General features: G+C 40.7%; 1 protein-coding gene across 1 annotated transcript in view; it reads left to right on the top strand.

The window, feature by feature from the left end:
- Positions 1-830: 830 nt before the first annotated feature.
- tjap1 (tight junction associated protein 1 (peripheral)) overlaps positions 831-22,000 on the top strand; it is a 46,606-nt gene continuing 25,436 nt past the window's right edge. The window contains exons 1-2 of the mRNA XM_084076320.1: positions 831-1,187; positions 21,853-21,955. The gene's annotated coding sequence lies outside the window, so the exon portion shown is untranslated. The remainder of the gene's footprint in view (positions 1,188-21,852; positions 21,956-22,000) is intronic.

Genomic DNA, 22,000 nt, shown 5'->3' with positions numbered 1-22,000 from the left:
TCTGTATTGTACTTTTTAGCTATGTTTTCTCTATCCTAACATTGATCATTTGATCATTTTTTGGTATCCTTAAAATGTTTTGGTATTTCACCATTTTCTCAATTTGTTCTATTTTTAACAGTACTCCTATTTTGTCAAATTCACTCTGAAATTGTACTTTGAAACTCTGTTATAATGTGCTGTTGACCCCAGTACTATTTTGTCAAATAAACTCTTATATTGTACTTTTGACCTCATTGTTGTGTTGTGTTTGGGGGTTTAAAGAACAGTGGGTTAAATATCACTTTACCAGCAACAAAGCAGCATGCAATGTAAAGTTAACCACTCAAACCCCAGCATCGGTATTGTGGGGAAAGCATTCGCTGAAAATAGCAGATCGACAAGCTCACAATGCATTGTGAGCTTGTCGATCCGCTATTTTCAGCTAAAGCTTTCCCCACAATAACAGAAAACAGAAAATAAACTAGTATCGAGCCCTGAGGGACTCCGGTTAACCCATATGGGGTTTAAGTGGTTAAAAAAAACACTTGTGGATGGACACAAATCCTAATTCAGGTGCCCAGTCTTCCTGGTGCCCAGATTTCCCTATATAGTGCCCATAATGTTTTGGTGCCCACCTTTCCTGTTACCATCTGTATCCCCTGTACTGCTTTATCCCAAATGTTTGTCATCATAATTCAAAGTTTTTTATAACCCCCCCCCCCCCCACCACCTGTCTACCACCGTGACGTCAGCACGGTACGTCACGTGCTACGTATGTGTGTGTGTGTGTGGGGGGGGGGGATTCCTGAGGATTACCCAGCATGCCCCGCGGGTAAAGATGGCGACAGTCTCTGGGAGGAGGAGGTTGAGGATCAACTTTATAACGTTATTTTCTACGTTTGGTCTGAAACACAGTGCTTAGGTCGTTGGTGTCTTGATATTTAACACGACAACAGCATATTGTTGCTGTCTTTATTGTGTGTTTTTTATGGGTCTTTTTTTTTCTTTTTTCTTTACAACACGTTTTGATTTGATTGTTTATTTGCTGGTTAAAAAAACAAGGTGCAGATTCTTGGATTCCTTGGATTTCCGAACCGGAGAGAAATAAATAAAGTTTATATTCTGTTAAAGCCAAGTTGAAAAAGACATCAAACGTTTCCGATCCTGGGATCTATTACTGGGATCTACTCTGAAACCACCGGCAGGTAAGAAGACTGCAGTATGTTTGTGTGTGTTTGTGTGCAGTGTTTGTGTTTGTAATTGTAGTATTTGTGTGTGTGTGTGTGTGTGTGTGTGTGTGTGTGTGTGTGTGTGTGTGTCTCTCACAGTAGTAACGCCTGGGATAGTGATGTACACACACACACACACACACACACACACACACACACACACACACACACACACACACACACACACATGTACATGTTTATTTGACAAATCTGGGCCACATCTCAGGGTAAAATCTGATCTGTAGAGACAACAACCAGACCAGAGGGATTGTCTAAAAAGAGAGGATCCATATGTTGTGTGTGTGGATGTCTGTGCAAACGTTGGGTTTTTGTCGTATTGTGGCCGAAATTAAGTGTGTAGAAATGATTCACACGTTATTGCCGCAGGTACCGGCTAATAACTCACTGTTATTACAACGTTATAATGTAGTAGTAACTAATATAAGTCACTGTTATTACAACGTTATAATGTAGTAATAACTAATAACTCACTGTTATTACAACGTTATAATGTAGTAATAACTAATACTATTATTACATGCTAAAAGGATAACACAAAAACCCCTGCGTCCTTGTTTTGTGGACCAAGCTAGAAGACTTGTCGAGGTCTAGTTGCAAATTACAGACAGGTCCTCTTTTATGGCGGTTTTGAAGGAGGGTAGGCATTCCACATTTTAGTGACAGTAAGAGTGTGTTTTGTCATCCTGGGGTGTGTTTATGTTATGATGGACAGCTGTCCTCCTCGCCTTTTGATAGGATCTGTTGTATTATGATTGTAACATCAGTGTGTGAATTGTTCTTCTCTGATGTTGAAAGAGCCTTGTTAAAAAGAAACCCTGCAGGCAGGTTGAGGTCCTTGGATGTGGATGTAGGCTAATACACATGCAGTAGGTGACATGATGCATAATATGTTTACAGGCTTCCTACCAAGGTTACTATAGCTTTGCATTTTTATTCGTTTTCAATGATACTAGTTTAGTTTTTGTGTTTTGAAAGTGCTTAGTTTTAGTTTAGTTTGAGTTTTTCCATTGCATACCTGCCAACCCTCTAGCCGCAAGCAATGTAGATGCTATAATGCTGTCTGGCATCTAGAGTTGCAATACCAACTCCTGACAGTCCATGCATCCAAACAGAAAAGTCCTATCTGATTGTATTAAACAACGTTAAACTCACCAAGATTGCAGCTTTACGGAAAGCTTGGCTCATCCTCTATGTATCTGTCAAGTTTTTATTTCATAAAAATCCACGTAGAATTTATTGACATAAATTAGCTCATAACATGTCTATGGTGGATTTTTATGAAACAAAAACGTTGCAGATAGAGGATAATTCATGCTTTCCGTACAGCTGCAATCTTGGTGAGTTTAACGTTGTTTAATACAATCAGATAGTTTGGATGAATGGGCTGTCAAGGGTTGGTATTGCAACTCTAGATGCCAGACAGCATTGTAGCATCTGAGTTGCTTGGGGCTAGCTGATCGTGAGCTTGAAGATCAGCTATTTTCACAATATCTGTGTCAAACTAAATCTAATGCCTCAACTCCTACAATTCAAAGTGCTTGTCAGGGTGGGGGTCCCAAGATCAAATATGATTATTGTTGGGGGTCCCCAGATCAAATATGATTATTTTTGGGGGTCCCCAGATTAAATATGAAAATATGGGCCTGAAAAGGTTGAGAACCACTGTAGATGATTGTAACATCAGTTGTGAATTGTTCTCTGATGATGATGTTGGAAAAAAAAACAGCAGGGAGTTGTAGATCAGGGGTCTTCAATGCTTTTCAGGCCAAGGACCCCTTAGCTGAGAGAGAGAGATGAAGCAGGGCCAGGGACCCCTCACTACATTGTGTACAATTGTGTTTTGAATTAAACTTTTTCATAGATTTCATAGATAAGCTTCATTGACTATTATCATCAAATTAAGGTATTTTTGTTTATTTCAGTCATTTAACCACTTAAACCCTCAACACGCAGGTTTGGTGTAGTAACCTACACCAAACCTCTTTGCCATAAATAGCAGATCTGCTATTTTCGGCAGATCAAGTGGTTAATGAAAAAAAAGAAAATAAGTTAATATCACACAAAGAATTGGCGGCCTGTTACAGGCTTATTACCAAGGTTATTATTGTTCAGCATTTTTCATTCATTTTTATAATTACTAATTTAGCTTCTATGTTTTGCCAATTGCTTAGTTTAGTTTGTATTCGTTTTAGAGTTAGTTTGAGTTTTTCCATCGTATTATGGGGTAGTCAGGGACGAGATGCAACCTGCTCAGAAAAATAGCAGATCAAGCTCACAATGCGTCACGTTGTGAGCTTGTACGTCTGCTATTTGGACTATTGTTTAAGAAAAACGTTGCACACTGAAGAAGAAAGTGATCACTAAGGACATTATCACTTTTTTTTTAGTTAGTTAGTGGCATCCTCTGCTCCCCGGCCGTTTCTACAAACACTTCTAAATCCTAACAGTTTTATGAAAAAACCTGTGTTGCTATATATGAGTTTAGGGCGGTCGTAGCTTAGTGGGTCAAGAAGCCGTCTCGTAATCAGAAGGTCACTGGTTGGCCCTCCGCCCTCCGGCCCACCCAGTGCACATGTCCATGTGTCCCTGAGATGACACTTAACCTCTTGAACCCTATGTACTTAGTTGACCGGGGTCACCCTGGGCTCTATACTAGGTCCACTCTTTTTTTCCCCCCCTCAACACTTTGGCAAACTCTTTGGCAAATATAGCCGATCTACAAGCTCACAAGACGCGTTGTTGTGAGCTTGTAGATTCTCTTACTTTCGCCGAATGTTTGCCTCCCAGAATAGTGACAATAGGAGTCAAGTAGTTGGCAACCTGGGAACATATTCGGGTTTGTGCCTCTGGGGGCACCACCTCCTTTTTTGTGTAGAAACTGGACCTTGGTTAGGCTCCTCCCCTTTCACAGTCCACTTCCTCCCGGGTGCTTCTGTGTTTGTTTATTCCTACTAACAACGCTACATGTTTAAGGCAGTGGTGCTGAGAGATTCTGCTGTTATAGCAGCATCTGTCTCGAGAGATGAAGTAGTTGGTAAACCCCTAACTACCCATCCGGAATGGAATGTATAAATGACACTTCTGGCTTTGTAAACATAAATTCTACAGGGCAGATATGCCAAGTAAACTTAAAATATACAAAGAAATGTCAATGACCGATAGCAATAATCAAAATAAATAATATACTATGGCCAAATAAGCCATATTTAATAATTGCATACTCAATTGCCATCAAATAAATAGTGTAAATATTTTCACAATTTGTGTTTTTATAATAGTCTTATAAAAAATGTATAGTTATAGTTATAATAGTCTCTGTCGGGTGGAAAACTCACATGTCAAAAACTGTTACTTTTCAGGATACAAGCTCAAAACGCGTCGCTTTGCGCCGCATTTCAAGCTTGTAGATCTTCTACTTTTGATGCTTTTGTGTGACGCTGTAGTGTGATCAAGCAGGGCGCTAATTAACGGAAAAACACGAAAAGTTAGAATGCGTAGAAAAGAGGTTTCTGCCCTGTCGCAACGAATGTACTGCATGATTGAAAAGTCTTCAACTTATAAACAAGTATGACAATATTGCAAACTAATCGCAATTATCTCAAGAAATTGCGACGAGGCGATTATGTAATAATCGTGACAGGGTGCTAAATGAGAAGGTTCACTCCCTCAACAGGGTACGAACAACAAGGTGCCTTTTAGCAAGGCACCTGACCCAGCGGAACCGTTGGCAGCAGGCCGTTGCTCCCAGTGGCCAAGAGCAGAACACTGCTTCTGTTGTGTGAGCTTACATTCCATTGGAAACCTTGTATGTCCAAAACCATTCCTTTTTTTTCCTCATGATTTTATTTTTAAAACATTTTAAAAAAGACGCTTTGTGAGCTTGTAGATCTGCTAATTTCACTGCTTTTGTGTGACACTCTTATATGATGAAGTAGGGCATTAATATGCACAAAAAGAAACCCCATGAAAAGTAGAAATATGTAGATACAAGGTTTCTGAACGCCAGTGGTGGAAAGTAACTAAGGACATTTACTTAAGTGCTGTACTTAAGTACAATTTTGAGGTATTTGTACTTTACTCATGTACATCTCGGATCCAAATATTGTACTTTTACTCCATTACATCTATTTGAAAACTTTAGTTACTTTGTAGATTTTGATTATTATTACAAAACATACGTTAAAGGGTCTACACCATGAATTTAAAAAATAATAATAATATTTAATATCATATTGTTTATGTCCCTCAAACGTTTTTCAGAAGGTTTGAGCCTAAATCAAGCCTCAGATATACTCATTCCAACTAACTTCTCTCTGGCTTATAAAGCACTTTCACCTGCAATACCACCTTGTCCTATTTGGCACGGGGTGCTATTGAGCCAGTTTGTATAAATGTTATCTCCTGGTTCTGTGTGGAAAAAGTAAAACAAAAAAAATAAGAAAAAAATAAGCTTTTTTTTTTTTTTAAGCTTTTTTTTTTTTTTTTTTTTGAAACTGTAAAACGGGAGGAATTGTTCCCTGACGTGACGTAGGCAGGGGGAACAAATCTGACGGACTGTTTTCAGACCAATTTACATAAAAACCACAGATAGCCTATGAAAGCCTGCATGCTCGAAGTCGGGTATTTTTTGGAACAGAAGAGAGGTGGGGGAGACCAAAAACACACAAAAATTAAGAAAAAGTTAAAATTCATGGTGTAGTCTGTAGACCCTTTAACCACTTCAAATCAGCCATTTGAAAATAGCCGATCTACAAGCTCACAATGCGTCGCATCGTGACGCATTGTGAGCTTGTAGATCTGCTATTTTTCAAAAGATTTTTATACATTTGAAAACTTGAAATGGGACATTCTGCATAATGAGTACTTTTACTTTTGGTACTTTAAGTACATTTTGAAGTAAATTTTGAATTCCGGACTTTTACTTGTAACAGAGAATTTGCAGTGTTGATACTTTTACTTAAGTAAAGCAATTGAGTACTTTTTCCACCACTGCTGAACGCCATGTGACCTTGGTGAGTCACAATGTGAGTCACATTCTCTGCAGCTCCTATACAGTGACATACCTGAGAGTGGTACACTTCTTATACAGTGCTGCTGATGTGGGATCTGATCCCTGTACTCCTTTACCATGGAGGCTATATCATTGTACCCGGAAGTTATGCGAGAACGCCTAGTACTTAGTGGCAAAAAAACTACTTTCTGGCCTTGACAGCCCATACATCCAAACAGAAAAGTCCTATCTGATTGTATTAAATGACGTTAAACTCACCAACATGGCAGCTGTACCGAAAGCTTGAAAACGCTCTATGCACAGCAGCCATATTGGGAATGAATTGGGCCCCTTCCTTACTTCCTTCACAGGTGTTACCAATCCTCCTATAATTCTAGTAACCTCACGGTGGTGGTGGTGGTGGTTGGGTGGTGGTTGGGTGGACTCTTGATCAAACTGCACATGCGTCGTTGCCAGGTTTCGCGAGAGAAACAAGCAGCAAGGTCTATGAAAACGAGGCCAAACCAAACGAACCCTATAACACCAACATTGGCCCTAAAGCGCTTACAATCGGCGGACATGGCAACACCGACGCCGACGCTACACCATAGACCCCGCCCACTCTCTACTGTGGAAACAAAGTAAACACTCCAGATTTTTTCCCCCACACGGCACACACGATGCACATTAGCTCCATAAAGAACGGTTCTATGTCGTTCTCTTCCAGGATCGGGCGAACGTCCGCCAAGGCTCCGCTGTTTACCCTTTTGTATACATCGTATCCCAAAACTAATGGTAGATTCTAAACCGCACGGATGTTTAAGGTTTGGTCGGCTGCATAATATTTTAGGTCGCCAGCGAAACTACCCGTTTAAATCGCTTATTTAGTCAGCCTGTGGCCATGTTTCCCATTGGAGCCAAACCGGGAGCAGTACTGGCAGCGGACGTAGGGTTTTTTTTCGGGTTGAATGGGAAACATGGCCACAGGCTGACTACATAGCCTGAATAAATAAGTATGCCACCCGTTTAAATCGCTTATTTAGTCAGCCTGTGGCCATGTTTCCCATTGGAGCCAAACCGGGAGCAGTACTGGCAGCGGACGTAGGGTTTTTTTTCGGGTTGAATGGGAAACATCATGGCCACAGGCTGACTACATAGCCTGAATAAATAAGTTTGCCACGGGACCCGCGGCGGGCGAGTAACATGCCTACACCATTCTCCGTGCTGATATATATATATATATATATATATATATATATATATATATATATATATATATATATATATATATATACGCCTGTGGGGAGGGGTGACGCAACGCGACCCACGGGGGGGAGGAGGTGGGAAGCCACGACGGGGAGGAGGGGGGGAAGCCACGACGGGGAGGGGGAGGGGGAGGAGGGGGAGGGGGCGCCACGACGGGACGCGCGCGGGGGAGAAATCGCGCGACAGGACGTGCATTAACCCCAACTTTGCAACTACTTTCACCTGCGCCTTTCACCGGGTATGGTCTAGTGATAATAATTAAGGCTCTGTTTCATTTAGTGTGGCATAGTGGTTGTATTATTGTCAAGGACCCCCATAACTCTGAGAGTGTACAAATGGAACCAAATGGACCCTTACGGGTCCATTTGGTTCCATTTGTACACTCTCAGAGTTACACACCCACCATAAGGGGCCATTTGGGAACCAAAATGGAGTGTTTCTAATTAGCCAACATGCACAATATCAGCACCCTGACCAGAATGGAACAGAGCCTTCATTAGTATCATTGGTAACACCTGTGAAGGAAGTAAGAAGAGGCCCAATTTCTGTCCAATATGGCTGCTGTGCATAGATAGCCTGGTAAACCCTCCCTCCAGAAATCTCATTTCCATTGAAATCAAATGGAAATGAGATTTCCGGAGGGAGGGTTTACCAGGCTAGTGCATAGATCCTATTATCCTCTTTCTATCTGCAAAGGTTTTGTTTGTTATGAGCTACTTTCTGTCAATACATTCCAATAAATTGAAATTCCATGCAGGTGATTTATCTAAGTATCAGAGTTTGGAAGCGCTGGTTTTCAATAACGCAATGTCCTGCTGCCTCCTGCATTATGTCCAATTTAGAGACGGGTGTTACGCAGGACCGTTGAGTGATTATCAACTGAGCGCTTCCAAACTCCAATGCTCCAAGCTGCTCAATGTTTTGCCACTCAGTCTAGATGAGTGGAAAAGTGACGCATGTGCATTGTGCATACTCTCTATTGGCTGACTGTAATGATACTGTTCTAGGATCTGATATTTGTTTGACTTAACCCATTGATTCTACAAAATGTCTTCTAAATCCAAAAACATTTTTTTGAGGATACCCATGTTGCTATATCAGTGGTTCCTTTTCATGTCAAGGACTCCCAAAATGATATGTATCTGGCCACAGACCCCTTCTCAACATATTTTGTTCCAGGGACCCCCAGAAGCAAAGATTTGAGTCACAAATGTTCGCTTTAAAAATATATGTATATTCAAAGATTTTCACGATTTTTCAAAAAATTGCAGATCTACAAGCTCGTACCACGGCACTCGGTGCCGTGCTACAAGCTTGTATATCTGCGATTTTTTAATAGACAAAGAAATCTTAAAATGACAGAGATGTGTTCCTGGATTGAATGGGTTAACACATGGATGATGGCTAATAATAGAAATGTGTTTCTTTTTCGATGCTACGATGACAGTTTTATTGATTTGTGGATGACAAGTGTGAATGAGTTGGAGTTTGGTTGGATGGCTGGCTGGAGGGCAGTACATGTTTTATATATATATTTTTTATTATTATGAAAAGGTTATTATGTATTGTATACTGTGTATACAATAGATAATACGCACACGCACGCACGCGCGCGCACGCGCGCGCGCGCGCGCGCGCACACACACACGCACACACACACACACACACACACACACACACACACACACACACACACACACACACACACACACACACACACACACACACACACACACACACACAATAGCTGTTCTGTGTGTGTGTGGAATGGAATGAAATCAAATAGAGTAGAATAGGTCCTCTTTGTGCCTCTCTACTCCTCTGTGTGTCTGTGTGTCTGTCTGTCTGTCTGTACTTCTGTCTGTCTGTTTGTGTTTAAATGTTATCTAATGAGGCATAAATGCCATTAAAAGGACAGAAGAGTGCATGTGTGTGTCTTTGAGTCTGTGTGTCTGTGAGTCTGTGTGTTTGTGAATTCATCATATTGAAAGGCGGGGGGCGGAGATTATATTTTTTGCCTCTGTCCGTGTCCGTGTGTGAGTGTGTCTGTGCGATTAGCTAATCATGGGCATCGCTGCACCAATCAGTGTGAAACTTTGCATGAACACTCCCAGTAGACCAAGGAAGGAACCTGCACACCGACATTTTCAAAATGGTCTCATGGTGGCGCTATAACGGGTTGCTTCACGATTTGGGCTACAGCTTTTGAACCTTAGGATGTAAAAAAAAAATGTGTTGATCATTACACAACATCCCATTTACGCCATGCCGATTTCCGCCTACCTATGTAGATTTTGTGCCGTTTTGTGTCACGTCCACCCATAAGGCTGCCACAAATGCTACCGATGTCACCGCTGCAGACATGTTTTCCCCATCTGCCAAATTAGGCACTGATGTCGTGAGTCATGTGACGATGTCAAACAGGATTTTGTATTGCATGTTGACGGGCCTCTAGCATCTCAAAGTGGGGTCTGGGGACCCCAGGGGTCCTTGGGGGAGGTACCAGGACCACTACATTAGGTAATGTAGCGTCACAATCATTTTAACCACTTTAACCATATTTTATACTTTGGCTATTCAAAAATAGCAGATTTACAAGCTTGTTGATCTGCTATTTAAAAAAAAATCCCTGGCACAAAATATTTTTGAGATGGGGGGGTCCACAGCTAAATACATATCATTTTGGGGGTCCTTGACAAGAAAAAGTTTGAAAACCACTGCTCTAATAGCGTGCACCTCCACATTATAGAGTCGCGGAGAGACTCCACGTCTCTCTTTAATATGGCACGTTTCCTTTTCTGTCTCTCTGTCTCTCTGCTGGGAAGTTCAGCCCTGAAGACAGATGACTCACCTCTGTCACATGTAACCCAATCGGGGTTCAGTGAAGCCCTCAGCGGTGATATATATATGTGTAACCTGATCACACTCTGTGAATCAGACACCGCAACACAGCTTCTTAAAGCTCTGCCCAGGTAGTCTCCAGTGTTGCCATGTCCTCTTATTATAAGCCACTTTGGGCTTGTTTTACTGTAAAGACGTTTGTAAATATTGGTAGTTGGTGTTTTTTTGGGGATTGTTTCTAAAGTGTAGTTGCTTCAGTGTCACTTGAACCCTATATACGTATCAGCTATTTGAAAGTAGCCGATCTACAAGCTCACACTTGTAGATAGGCTATTTTCAAAAAAGTATTGAAAAGTTCTTTTTTTTAAATGGAACGTTTTTGAAACATTTTACAACACAAATCTTGTATGGGGGTCCCTGGCACAAAATCTTTTCTGATGGGGATCCATGGCCAAATACATAATGATCTCTATTGTATTTATTTGATGAATCATGGTGATGTACTGGTCGGTAGCCATTGGACAAATCATCAATTATTTGATGACTTTTAATTGAAGATAGGGGCAGGTGTAATAAGATGTATCTTCTTTCTGCTCCTTTTCATTTGTGGAATATGTAAAAAAAACAAACATAAATGGAATAAATAAAAATGAAATTAAATGTTGTATTTATTTATATAAATACATATTATTTTGGGGGTCTTTGACATGTTAATGTTATTAGACAATAACGTTTGACTGACCTGCCCTAGTCACTTATTTTGGCCTTGTTTTCAAAGACCTGGTTGCTTGTTTCTTTCGCATAATCTGGCAACGCTGGTGGTACTCTCTCCTCTCCTCTCCTCTCTCCTCATCTCTTCTCTTCTATAATGGTAAATGGTGCATTTATAAAGCACCTTTATCCAAAGTGCTTTACAAAGTGCATTACATCCATTCCACACAACGACAGCAGAGGAAACCATACAAGGCACCAACCTGCTAATCAGGGGCAGTTAGGGGTTCTGTGTGTCTTGCTCAAGGACACTTCGACGCTAACACGGGGTAGCCGGGGATCGAACCGGGAACCTTTCTGATTCCCAAGCGGCTGCTTTACCTCCTGATCCACTGCTTCCTCTCCTCTCCTCTCCTCTCCTCTCCCTGTCTATCCTCCCTTTTCCTCTCCTCTCCTCTCCTCTCCCTGTCTATCGTCCCTTTTCCTCTCCTCTCCTCTCCTCCCCTCTCCTCTCCTCTCCCTGTCTATCCTCCCTTTTCCTCTCCTCACCTCTCCCTGTCTATCCTCCCTTTTCCTCTCCTCTCCTCTCCTTAACTCATTCAGTCGGGGTAATAATCTGTGTCATTTTAGATTTGCTGTAAAACATATATAATAAATATATATTATATAAAGATTTGCACACATTTTCCAAGATTAAAAAAAAAATTGCAGATCTACAAACTCGTATATCTGCTACTTTTGAATAGCCAAAGAAATCTTAAAATGACACAGATGTGTCTTAATGTCATGGATCAGAGTTAACGTGCCTCCCAGATTTTGTGTCATGCTTTATGCATGAACAAGTACGCTGGCTGCACATGCACTAGAAGAGATGAAATGGAATCCGAGTTTGAGGAGAGGTTTAGTCAGCTGATTCGTCAATGTTGGCAGTGGGGGAAAAAGTAGGCTACTTACATTCTTTACTTAAGTAAAAGTATCAATACTGCACTGTAGAAATACTCTGTTACAAGTAAAAGTGTGGGATTCAAAATTTACTTGAGTAAAAATACAAAAGTTTTGGTATCAAAATGTACTTGAAGTACCAAAAGTAGAAAGTACTCATTTTGCAGAATGTCCAATTTCACAAGTTTTCAAATGTATAAAATGTAAAAAATCTTTTGAAAATAGCAGATCTACAAGCTCACAATGCGTTGCATTGTGAGCTTGTAGATCGGCTATAAATCGTGAAAATGTGTGCAAATCTTTGAATATATATATTTTTAAAGCGAACATTCGTAACTGTCAAATGTCTCAACAAATGTCTTCATTTTTCTGAAAAACTATTGTTGCTATATCAGCGGTGAACTTTTTCTTGTCAAGGACGCCCAAAATGATGTTTGTGGCCGCAGATCCCCATCAAAATATGTTGTTCCAGGGACCCCCTAGAAGCAAAGATTTGAGTTAAAAAATTAAAAAAATGTATGTTCAAATATTCTACAAGCTCATAGAATAGAACAGTCCCCACTACTTTGGGTGTTTTTTCGTTCCGTATGTATATATGTATATATGCACATAGGTGAAATTCGTCCTCTGCTTTTTACCCATCCCATAACAACTAGCAGCCTTCTCCCTCCATTGGCGCCCGGGGAGAAATTAGGGGTTAAGAGTCTTGCTCAGGGACACACATCGACACATTGCTGGCCTGGCCTGGAATCGTGCTCTGGCTCCCCAGGCGGGCTCACTAACCACTCAGCTATGGCCGCCCCCAAAGCTCATATAGCGCTACGAGCTTGTAGATCTGCTATTTTTGAATAGCCAAAGTATAAAAATAATGGCACAGATGCGTTCCCGTATTGATTTTGAATGGGTTAAATGGTACAATAAATACTATAAAACGGTAGTGGAACATCAACATCCACTACACAATACACATTCAAAAATAAACAGCATGAATTAGTTATCACCACATGATAAATGACATGATATTGGATCGGTGCGTAGATATACTGGTATCAGGTATCGGAACAACTCTAGACACAGGTTCTCCAGGTTGTCTGGAAGAAGGTCATTTGTCTTGTGTTGAGTGCAGCCTGTGTTGCTCCTGAACGTGTGTCTGTATGTCTGCAGACATCACATTGTATAGTATGTACAGAAGTGCTTCTCAAAGTGAGGTCCTGGGACCCTCAAGGGTCCTTCAGGGGGTCCCCAACCAAAGTAGTTAATATTGCATATTCTACCACTTAAAACCACCTTTTTTGTTGTTTCTCCAGCTATAAAAAAATGATCTACAAGCTCATGATGTCTTTTTACACAAATCTTCTCCTATGGGGGTCCCACCCTGCCACTAAATGTTATCAGATGGGGGTTCGAGGGTAAATGCATGAAAATGTTTTGGAAGCACTGGTGTACAGAGCCAAGACCCTCTGAGACCCTCGCGGCTACACAAAACATAATCAGGCCTTTAGGAGTATTCATGACCTTTTGTATGACATCTGACATCTGAACAGTCCACTGTGTGTGTGTGTGTGTGTGTGTGTGTGTGTGTGTGTGTGTGTGTGTGTGTGTGTGTGTGTGTGTGTGTGTGTGTGTGTGTGTGTGTGTGTGTGTGTGTGTGTGTGTGTGTGTGTGTGTGTGTGCGCGTGCGTGCGTGCGTGCGTGCGTGCGTGCGCGCAATATGTAATGTCGGTTGTTGCGGTAAAGGTCATTGTTCGAAGAAAGTCTCTCCAGATGAGGTGTACATTTTCTAAATGTCATCCTGCTTGGTCTGTCTGTCTCTGTTTCAACATTCTGACTGAGGGAAAGAATGGAATTATTCAATTAAAACCACATGATCTCGATTCTCAACTGACAGTTACAGTAACCACAGAGTCTTCTACACAGTCTGAAAATGTGTGCAAATATTTGAATGTATATATTTTTTTAAAGCAAACATTTGTAACTCAAATCTTTGCTTCTGGGGGTCCCTAGAGCAAAACATTTTGAGATGGGGCTCCGCGGCCAAATACATACCTAAATATGTTTTCTAAATCCTAACACTATGTTGCTATATCAGTGGTGCGCCAACTTTTCCATGTCAAGGACCCCCAAAATGATATGTATTTGGCTGCGGACCCCCATTTCAAAATATGTTGGTCCAGGGACCCCCAGAAGCACAGATCGGAGTTAAAAATAGTGGATTTACAAGCTCATAGCTATGAGCTTGTATATTTGCTATTTTTTAATAGCCAAAGAAATCTTAAAATGGCACAGATGCGTTCCCGTATTGAATGGGTTAAGAGCCATTAATCATTAATTTGAGTCAGCTGTTGGGAGGTAGATCTTGCATGGTCAGTAAGCAGACTAATATGACCCTTTTTTAAAAAATCTGTCAGGTTGTGTTTCCACATTATTATTGACTGACACAGATCACTCAAATGAATGAATGAATGAATGAATGACAACAGGAAGTGATGCCCATAATTCCCACAAGGCCTCATGGGACACTGGAATCTCATGGATAGCAATGATTACTATCAGAATATAGTGCTTTAACCTTTAAAACATACTTTTTGTTTTAATTTAAAAATATCACTTAGGCCCACCCTAAATTTAAATATTCTCTGATACACGTGAATAGTGTTTTACTCATAAACTGCATGTGCCATGGACAAAAACACATCATCGTTGGACTAGATGTATTATGGTCTTAACCACTTAATCCACATTATCCGTATTGTGAGGAAAGCTTTCGTAGAAAATAGCCGATCGACAAGCTTACAACGCACCGCGCTGTGGTGCGTTGTAAGCTTGTCGATCGGCTATTCTCTACGTATAAGAGAAAACGGAAAACACCAGTAAAGTGCCCTGAGGTCAACCATGTGGGGTTTAAGTGGTTAAAGAATAATCAGATATCCAATCTAATGAAACATAGAGAGACAACAGTGCTTTTGAATTTGAGTTTATTGACAGGATGAACGAGCATTATGGGAGCTCTTTTAAGCAGTGGTTCTCAAAGTGGCGTCCGGGGACCCTCAGGGGTCCTTGAGGGGGTTCCAAGGGGTCCTCGGCAGAATTCGTTAATACAGCATCAAAGTCATTTTAACCACTTTATCCGTTTATATTGGCTATTCAAAAATAGCACAACACACTTTCGCAATTTGCAGTAATTTAGAAATCTTTAAAGGTGTCATGACATTCAGTTTTACAACATATTAACTCATTCATTGCCAGACTTATTTCATTTTCGTTTTTTATACCTTTTCAACTGGTCACAGAAAATGTATATGTGGACTATGACGTTAAAGTCCAGGGGCTTATCCCAGCACTTTATTTAGCCTAATTATTCAGAAAACCCCAGACCACAGAAAATCCACTGAATCTTCAAAGTTCAGTTTTTTTTGGGTGTAATTGATGTCATAAAACAACAACACAAAAAAAAAAAGAAAAAAAAAAAGAATGTCATGAAACTTTTGAACACAAATCTGCTCATATGGGGGTGGTCCCTGGCACAACATATTTTCAGGTGGGTGTCCGTGGCCAAATGTATATCAATTTAGGGGGTCCTTGAAGAACCACCCAAGTAAAGGTAGCAGTAGCAGCATTACATAGAATTGATCAGAAAACCACTGAACAGGTTGTGGTTGTGTGGGTTATCATAGAGCCTGTTCCCACCAGGTAAACGCATGTAAACGGTGCCCCCCTTCTCCAGCTCTACGACGATTCCATTAGATATGTACATGTTATACATGTAATTTTTACTGCTATGAGTATTCCATGAATAGTTATACACGAGTACCTTCCCAGTTTTATACATTTGGATGCCTAGATCCTCTGATGACCATGTGCCGCATGCTGTAAATGTGAGGTAATAGACTCCTTTCACTGGTGCTGTAAAGACTCCTGTGTGAGAGAGAACCCCCCCCCCCCCCCCCCCCCACACACACACACACACACACACACACACACACACACACACACACACACACACACACACACACACACACACACACACACACACCATAAGACATTGAATACAATACAATAAAAGAAGTCTGCAGTTTTAACCAAAATGTTTTTTCTCGATCACACGCATGGACAACACACGGCCCGAGGGTTGGAACCGCCCCTTTGACCATCTCAATCCGGCCCTCAAAGCCCTCAAAGAAAAACAAAATGACCCCCCCAACAAATCTACATCCTAAAAGGCAGCATTATGTAAATGGTTTCAAGGGAAATTAATTTAACTTGACTCCAATTCATTATCAGTAATACATATGTACCATTTGAGTACATACCTGCATTCCACATCCCATATCTGTATGTACTCAAATGTTAAATGTTTATAATGTAACAGAGAAACAGTCTGCCTTGAGTCCATCTTTATAACCCATATACTGGAATATGTCATAAATAGTGTGAGTGATACAGTACAGCTGTAAAAAAAAAAAAAAAAAAAAAAAAAGTCCCTATTGTAAAGTAGTCTGCCGTGTCTAAATTCAATGAACATGATTCAGCACTATGTTTTTCAAGTTTCAAACCAATAGTCAAATGTTTGGCCTCCTGGAAGAATAAAAAACTGCCCATCCCTGTTCTATCATGATACTTTTAAATCGCTGTTAATTAAAATTCTGCCTATTTATTTCAATGTGAAACACACAGTTGAAGATGTGTTTAGATTATACTGTAACTTACTTATGTTTGCTAGATACAGTATGTAAGTTGTTTAATTTTAGACCTACGTGATTCTCTAATGTTAATTAACATGGTTTAATCACCACCTACCTGTAGATGGATCGTATGCATTGCCGATGTTGGAGTGGACTCTCTTGTAGACCAGGGTGGTTGTATCATCAAATGGTCCAACTGTGCTGTCACTCAGACCAGCAGAGAAGGCCACCTTTGGTCTGTCTGGAGCATTATCAAATTGTTTGTAATATTATAAAAGCATATATTATACTACTATATGCATTGCATCAATCAAATGTATTAAATGTGTTGTCTTACAGTGTAGCAGCTTACATCCGACTATCGGCTTCAACAAGACAAAGTATTAATATAAAACAATATAACTTATCCAATCTGTATGGTAGAGTATGTTAACACAATATAACTTATCCAATCTGTATGGTAGAGTATGTTAACACAATATAACTTATACAATCTGTATGGTAGAGTATGTTAACACAATATAACTTATACAATCTGTGTGGTAGAGTATGTTAACAAAATATATCTTATACAATCTGTATAGTGGAGTATGTTAATTTAACATACTCCACTATACAGATTGTATAAGTTATATTTTGTTAACATACCCCACCATAAAGATTGTATAAGTTATATTGTATTAAGTTAATACAATATAACTTATACAATCTGTACGGCAGAGTATGTTAATAGAATATAACTTATACAATCTGTATGGTGGAGTATGTTAATACAATATAACTTATGAAATCTATATGGTGGAGTATGTTAATAAAATATAACATATACAATTCGGGTGGTTGTAGTTTGTCTCCCTGCTATTCTATTGAGACATTTAGATTGTGTCAAAGGTCATGTCTCACCTAGACACAGGATCTGACACGAATTTTGACCTGATGGTCGAGATTTAATTTATCTCCTGAGCAAGCAGGCAGGCTCTATTAGCTCAATGGTAAAAATTCAGGACTTGCGCAGGAAACCACATTCAAATCCGGGGTAGAAGAGGAGAGGGACATAGTGCAGCTTTTTTTTTTTTTTTTTACTATAATTTTTATCCCTCGATTTTGTAACCCTTTTTTTCACCCGGTGCCAATTTGCTAAGTGATCCTGGGCACTACACTCCCCCCACCAGCCTAGGGAGGCCAGGGCCGAGCTCATGCCTCCTTCAATGCATGAGAGCCAACTGACCTTCTTGTCACCTGACGGGGGAGTTTCCCTGGTTGGACATAGCGCGTGGAAGGAACACGTTATTCCAACCAGTTCCCTTCCCCTCCATCAGGCGCCCCGGCTGACCAGGGGGAGGCAGTATAGTGACCAGGATTACTACATATTTTTGTGAGGGTATTAACTACCCTAGGAGACACGGGGAGAACATGCAAACTCCACACAGAGTAGGCTTTAATAAAGCCTATTGTAGGATCTTAGTTCACCAAGTTCAGTCAGAGTGGGATAGACATTCTGAGATTGTTGAGATAGAGCCATTCAATGCTACATTCAAGTACAAGGTCTTTAATGTTTAGTGCCAGTGTAGCGTTGAAAAGATGGGAAGATAACCTCGGAGAATGGACTCGCTTGTATTTTCTGTTTTCTGTTGTTATGAGGAAAGCTTTCGCTGAAAATAGCCGATCGACCAGCTCACAGCGCGTTGCAGCGCGACGCGTTGTGAGCTTGTCGATCGGCTATTTTCTGACAAAGCTTTCCTCACGATACGGATGCTGGGGTTTAAGTGGTTAGAAGTAGTTATCTCTCAGTTGACCTTATAGCCGGATCATTTTAAAAGTTTATTCTAACTGTAATCTACTTGACATTAATTAAAGTAAAGGTCAGGTGGTGCTTTCATTCACCTTTTTAATGAGTCAGACCCTCATCAGTGCTCTCATAATAGTGGAAGAACGTCACAACTTTTCTCAAATTAAAGACGTATTTCACTTTCAAACACTTCTGGAGTAAATTTAACATGTGTGCACCCCAGACAGTTTTTAAGTTTCTTGATTCAACATTTAGTTATTGTATATTAATTTGATCAGATAACACCCATATAAACCCATTTTGAACTTCGAACTCTATTTTAACTCTGTTTATGAATTGAAAACACCCATCCTTGGTTCAGGTGACTGATACGGGCTGTGCTTTAAAAATGTTTTCCATTTATTTTGCATACTTTGTTATATAATAAACTTTAATTGTCAAATGTCATAGACGAAATACGGCCGCCTCACACATTCATAGGACGATTTCAGTCACCAGAACCAAGGACGTGTGTTTTCAATTAGTCTAATGTGGTTAAAATTGAGTTTGAAGTTACAATGGGTTTATATGTGGGTGACAATTCCATCTACCTTTTACACACAGATGCTCATTAGAATTTTAACACTTTGACACTGATTATACCTTCACTTAGACGGCTAGTTTCAAATAATATTATGTTAGTTTTTACGCATATTTGGGGATAACAGCATCAGTCTGGATTTCTTTTAACATAATGTTTGCTAAAGTTACTTACTCTGCAGTTTCTGCACTTGGTTTTCAATTGCAGTCAGCCTGGTTTCTACGGTTGACGGCTGAGCAAGGTGCGCTGAAAGCAGTACAACAGTAGCATTAAGTCCAATACTCATGCTGTTACATTTTTTGGTGGGTAAGCTTTCCCATGTGGATCATATGGATCAAACAGACAGTCAATTATTTTGTATTTCTCTGAGCTAAACTAAAGTAATTAACACCAAAGTAAGTTGTTTTTCAACACTGCCCTCTCTTACCTGCCTTCATAGAATATCTACTGCTCAAATTACCTTCACTTTCTTCCTTCAAGTCTTCGACCCGGCCCGCACCGGCACTCAGTCTGGTCTGGAGGACATGGACTTGGCTAGTACTCAGCCTGGTTTGGATGCCTTCAATTTGACTCGCACTATCACTAAGTCTGTTTTGGAGGCTTTCAATGTGACTCACAGTAGCACCAAATCTGGTTTGGAGCCTTTCAAGTTGACTCTCACTAATATCCAGTCTGTTCTCGAGGCCTTCAACTTGACTCTCACTAGTAATAAGTCTGGTCTCAAAGCCTTCAACTTGACTCTCACTAGCACTAAGTCTGGTCTCAAAGCCTTCAACTTGACTCTCACTAGCACTAAGTCTGGTCTCAAAGCCTTCAACCTGACTCTCACTAGTAATAAGTCTGGTCTCAAAGCCTTCAACTTCACTTTCACTAGTAATAAGTCTGTTCTCAAAGCCTTCAACTTGACTCTCACTAGTACTAAGTCTGGATTGGAGGCCTTTGACCTGGATCTCACTCATATTCAGTCTGGTTTGTAGGCCTTCAACTTGACTCTTGCTAGCACTAAATCTGGTCTTGAGGCCTTCAACTTGACTCTTGCTAGTACTAAGTCTGGTCTCGAGGCCTTCAACTTGACTCTCGCTAGCACTAAGTATGGTCACAAGGGCTTCAACCTGGCTGTCGCTGATATTAAGTCTGGTCTCGAGGCCTTCAACCTGACTCTCGCTCAAACTAAGTCTAGTCTTGAGGCCTTCGACCTGGATCTCGTTGCTATTCAGTCTGGTCTGAAGGCCTTCCACGTTGGTCTCAGTGGCTCTCAATTTGGCAGCCATTGCTGAAAAATATTTCAGACAAATGTTAAACTATGACACATTTTAAACACATTTCAAAACCTGTACCGTAACAACTTCTTCAAGGTAACATTTATAGACCATTCTAACCTTTCAATAGGATTCCCTGTTTCTTGGCTTCTTCCTCACTAGTTGCCAGCCTTTCCTCGCTGGTTGCTAGCCTGGCCTCCGTGTTGCTCAGCTTACCACTCTGTACCACCACGGTGGCTCCCAGGCTGTGCACCATGTCCATCAGCTCGGCCCCGATATCGGGTTTTAAGATTAAGAGGGCACCTGGTTCGGCATTGCGCCCGCTCTCGCCGACCCCTCCGCTCTCTCCCCGAGCCCCGGCAGTCCCAGACAGACAGAACAGTAAAACAAGCAAAGCCCCACAGCCCTTCATCCTGGAAACTGAGTCACTAAAAGCTCAACCACACGATGCGATGCGAGAGATTATGGAATAATAATGTGACATCCTAGATTCGCGTTGGTTGGTAGAGCTGGTAGAGCGGCTATTTTCGGCTAAGAGATTTGGTGTAGTGGGAAAGAAAATGAGTGGACCCAGTATAGAGCCCTGGGGGATTACAATGAGTTAGTTAAAGGGATATTCCACTTAAAAAAAAATGTGGGTCATTGTATCGTCTACTCAGGCTTTTGTGAACCGCCCGGACAGTTTTTAAGTTGCTTGATTCAGTATTTAGATATTTGATATTCATTTTATCTGACCCTTCCTATACAAACGTAACTTCAAACTCTTTTTTTAACCATGTTAGATTCATCGGAAACACCTGTCCTTGGTTCTGGTGACTGATATTGTCTTTCTAGTACGTGAGGAGACCGTGTTTTTTCAATTACTTTTTTCATTTATTTTTAATATTTTTTGGGGCAAATGAGAAAAATGAAATACAATTAAAAAAAACATAAAATAAATGAAAAAGTAATTGAAAAAACACGGCCCCCTTACCTATTAGGAGGGCAGGATGAGTCACCAGAACCAAGGACAGGTGTTTTTGAAGAAACTAACATGTTAAAAATGAAATTTGAAGTTACAATGGGTTTGTATAGGAAGGGGGCGTGTCTGATAAAATGAATATCAAATATTTAAATACTGAATCAAGCAACTTAAAAACTGTCTGGGGGGCTCACAAAAGCCTGAGTAGAAGAAAAAATGACCCAAAATTGTTTGGAAAGTGAAATATCCCTTTAACCACTTAAACCCCAACATCCATATTGTGGGTAAAGTTTTCGCTGAAAATAGCAGTAAATAGCAGATCGAAGCTTGTAAGCTTGTCGATCTTCAGCTAAAGCTTTCAGAAAACTGAAAATACACTAGTATGGAGCCCTGAGGGACCCCACTCAACCATGTAAGAACATGTCTACTTGTAGTCAGTATTAGATTTCTGCTCTATGCTGTTCTGTTGTAAAGTGACTCCACTGTGTGTGTGTGTGTGTGTGTGTGTGTGTGTGTGTGTGTGTGTGTGTGTGTGTGTGCGCGCGCGTCAGGTGATTAATAGCATGTTTCTTTCCCCATCCGATCTGTCTCTCTTTCAGGCAAACGGAGGAGGAGAGAAGAAGAAGAGAAACAGGATTGAGTGTTGAAGACAATCGAGAGGAGAGGGCGATGAACCCGCAACCTAGTGCCCTGGCTCAAGAGGTGAGAGTTCTGGATGGATTTCACTCTGCTATGTACCACGCACAC

The sequence above is a fragment of the Gymnoscopelus microlampas genome, assembly GCF_963454915.1.
Source record: "Gymnoscopelus microlampas genome assembly, chromosome: 13".
Classification (NCBI taxonomy): Eukaryota; Metazoa; Chordata; class Actinopteri; order Myctophiformes; family Myctophidae; genus Gymnoscopelus; species Gymnoscopelus microlampas.
This window is presented reverse-complemented; position numbering and strand designations above follow the sequence as displayed.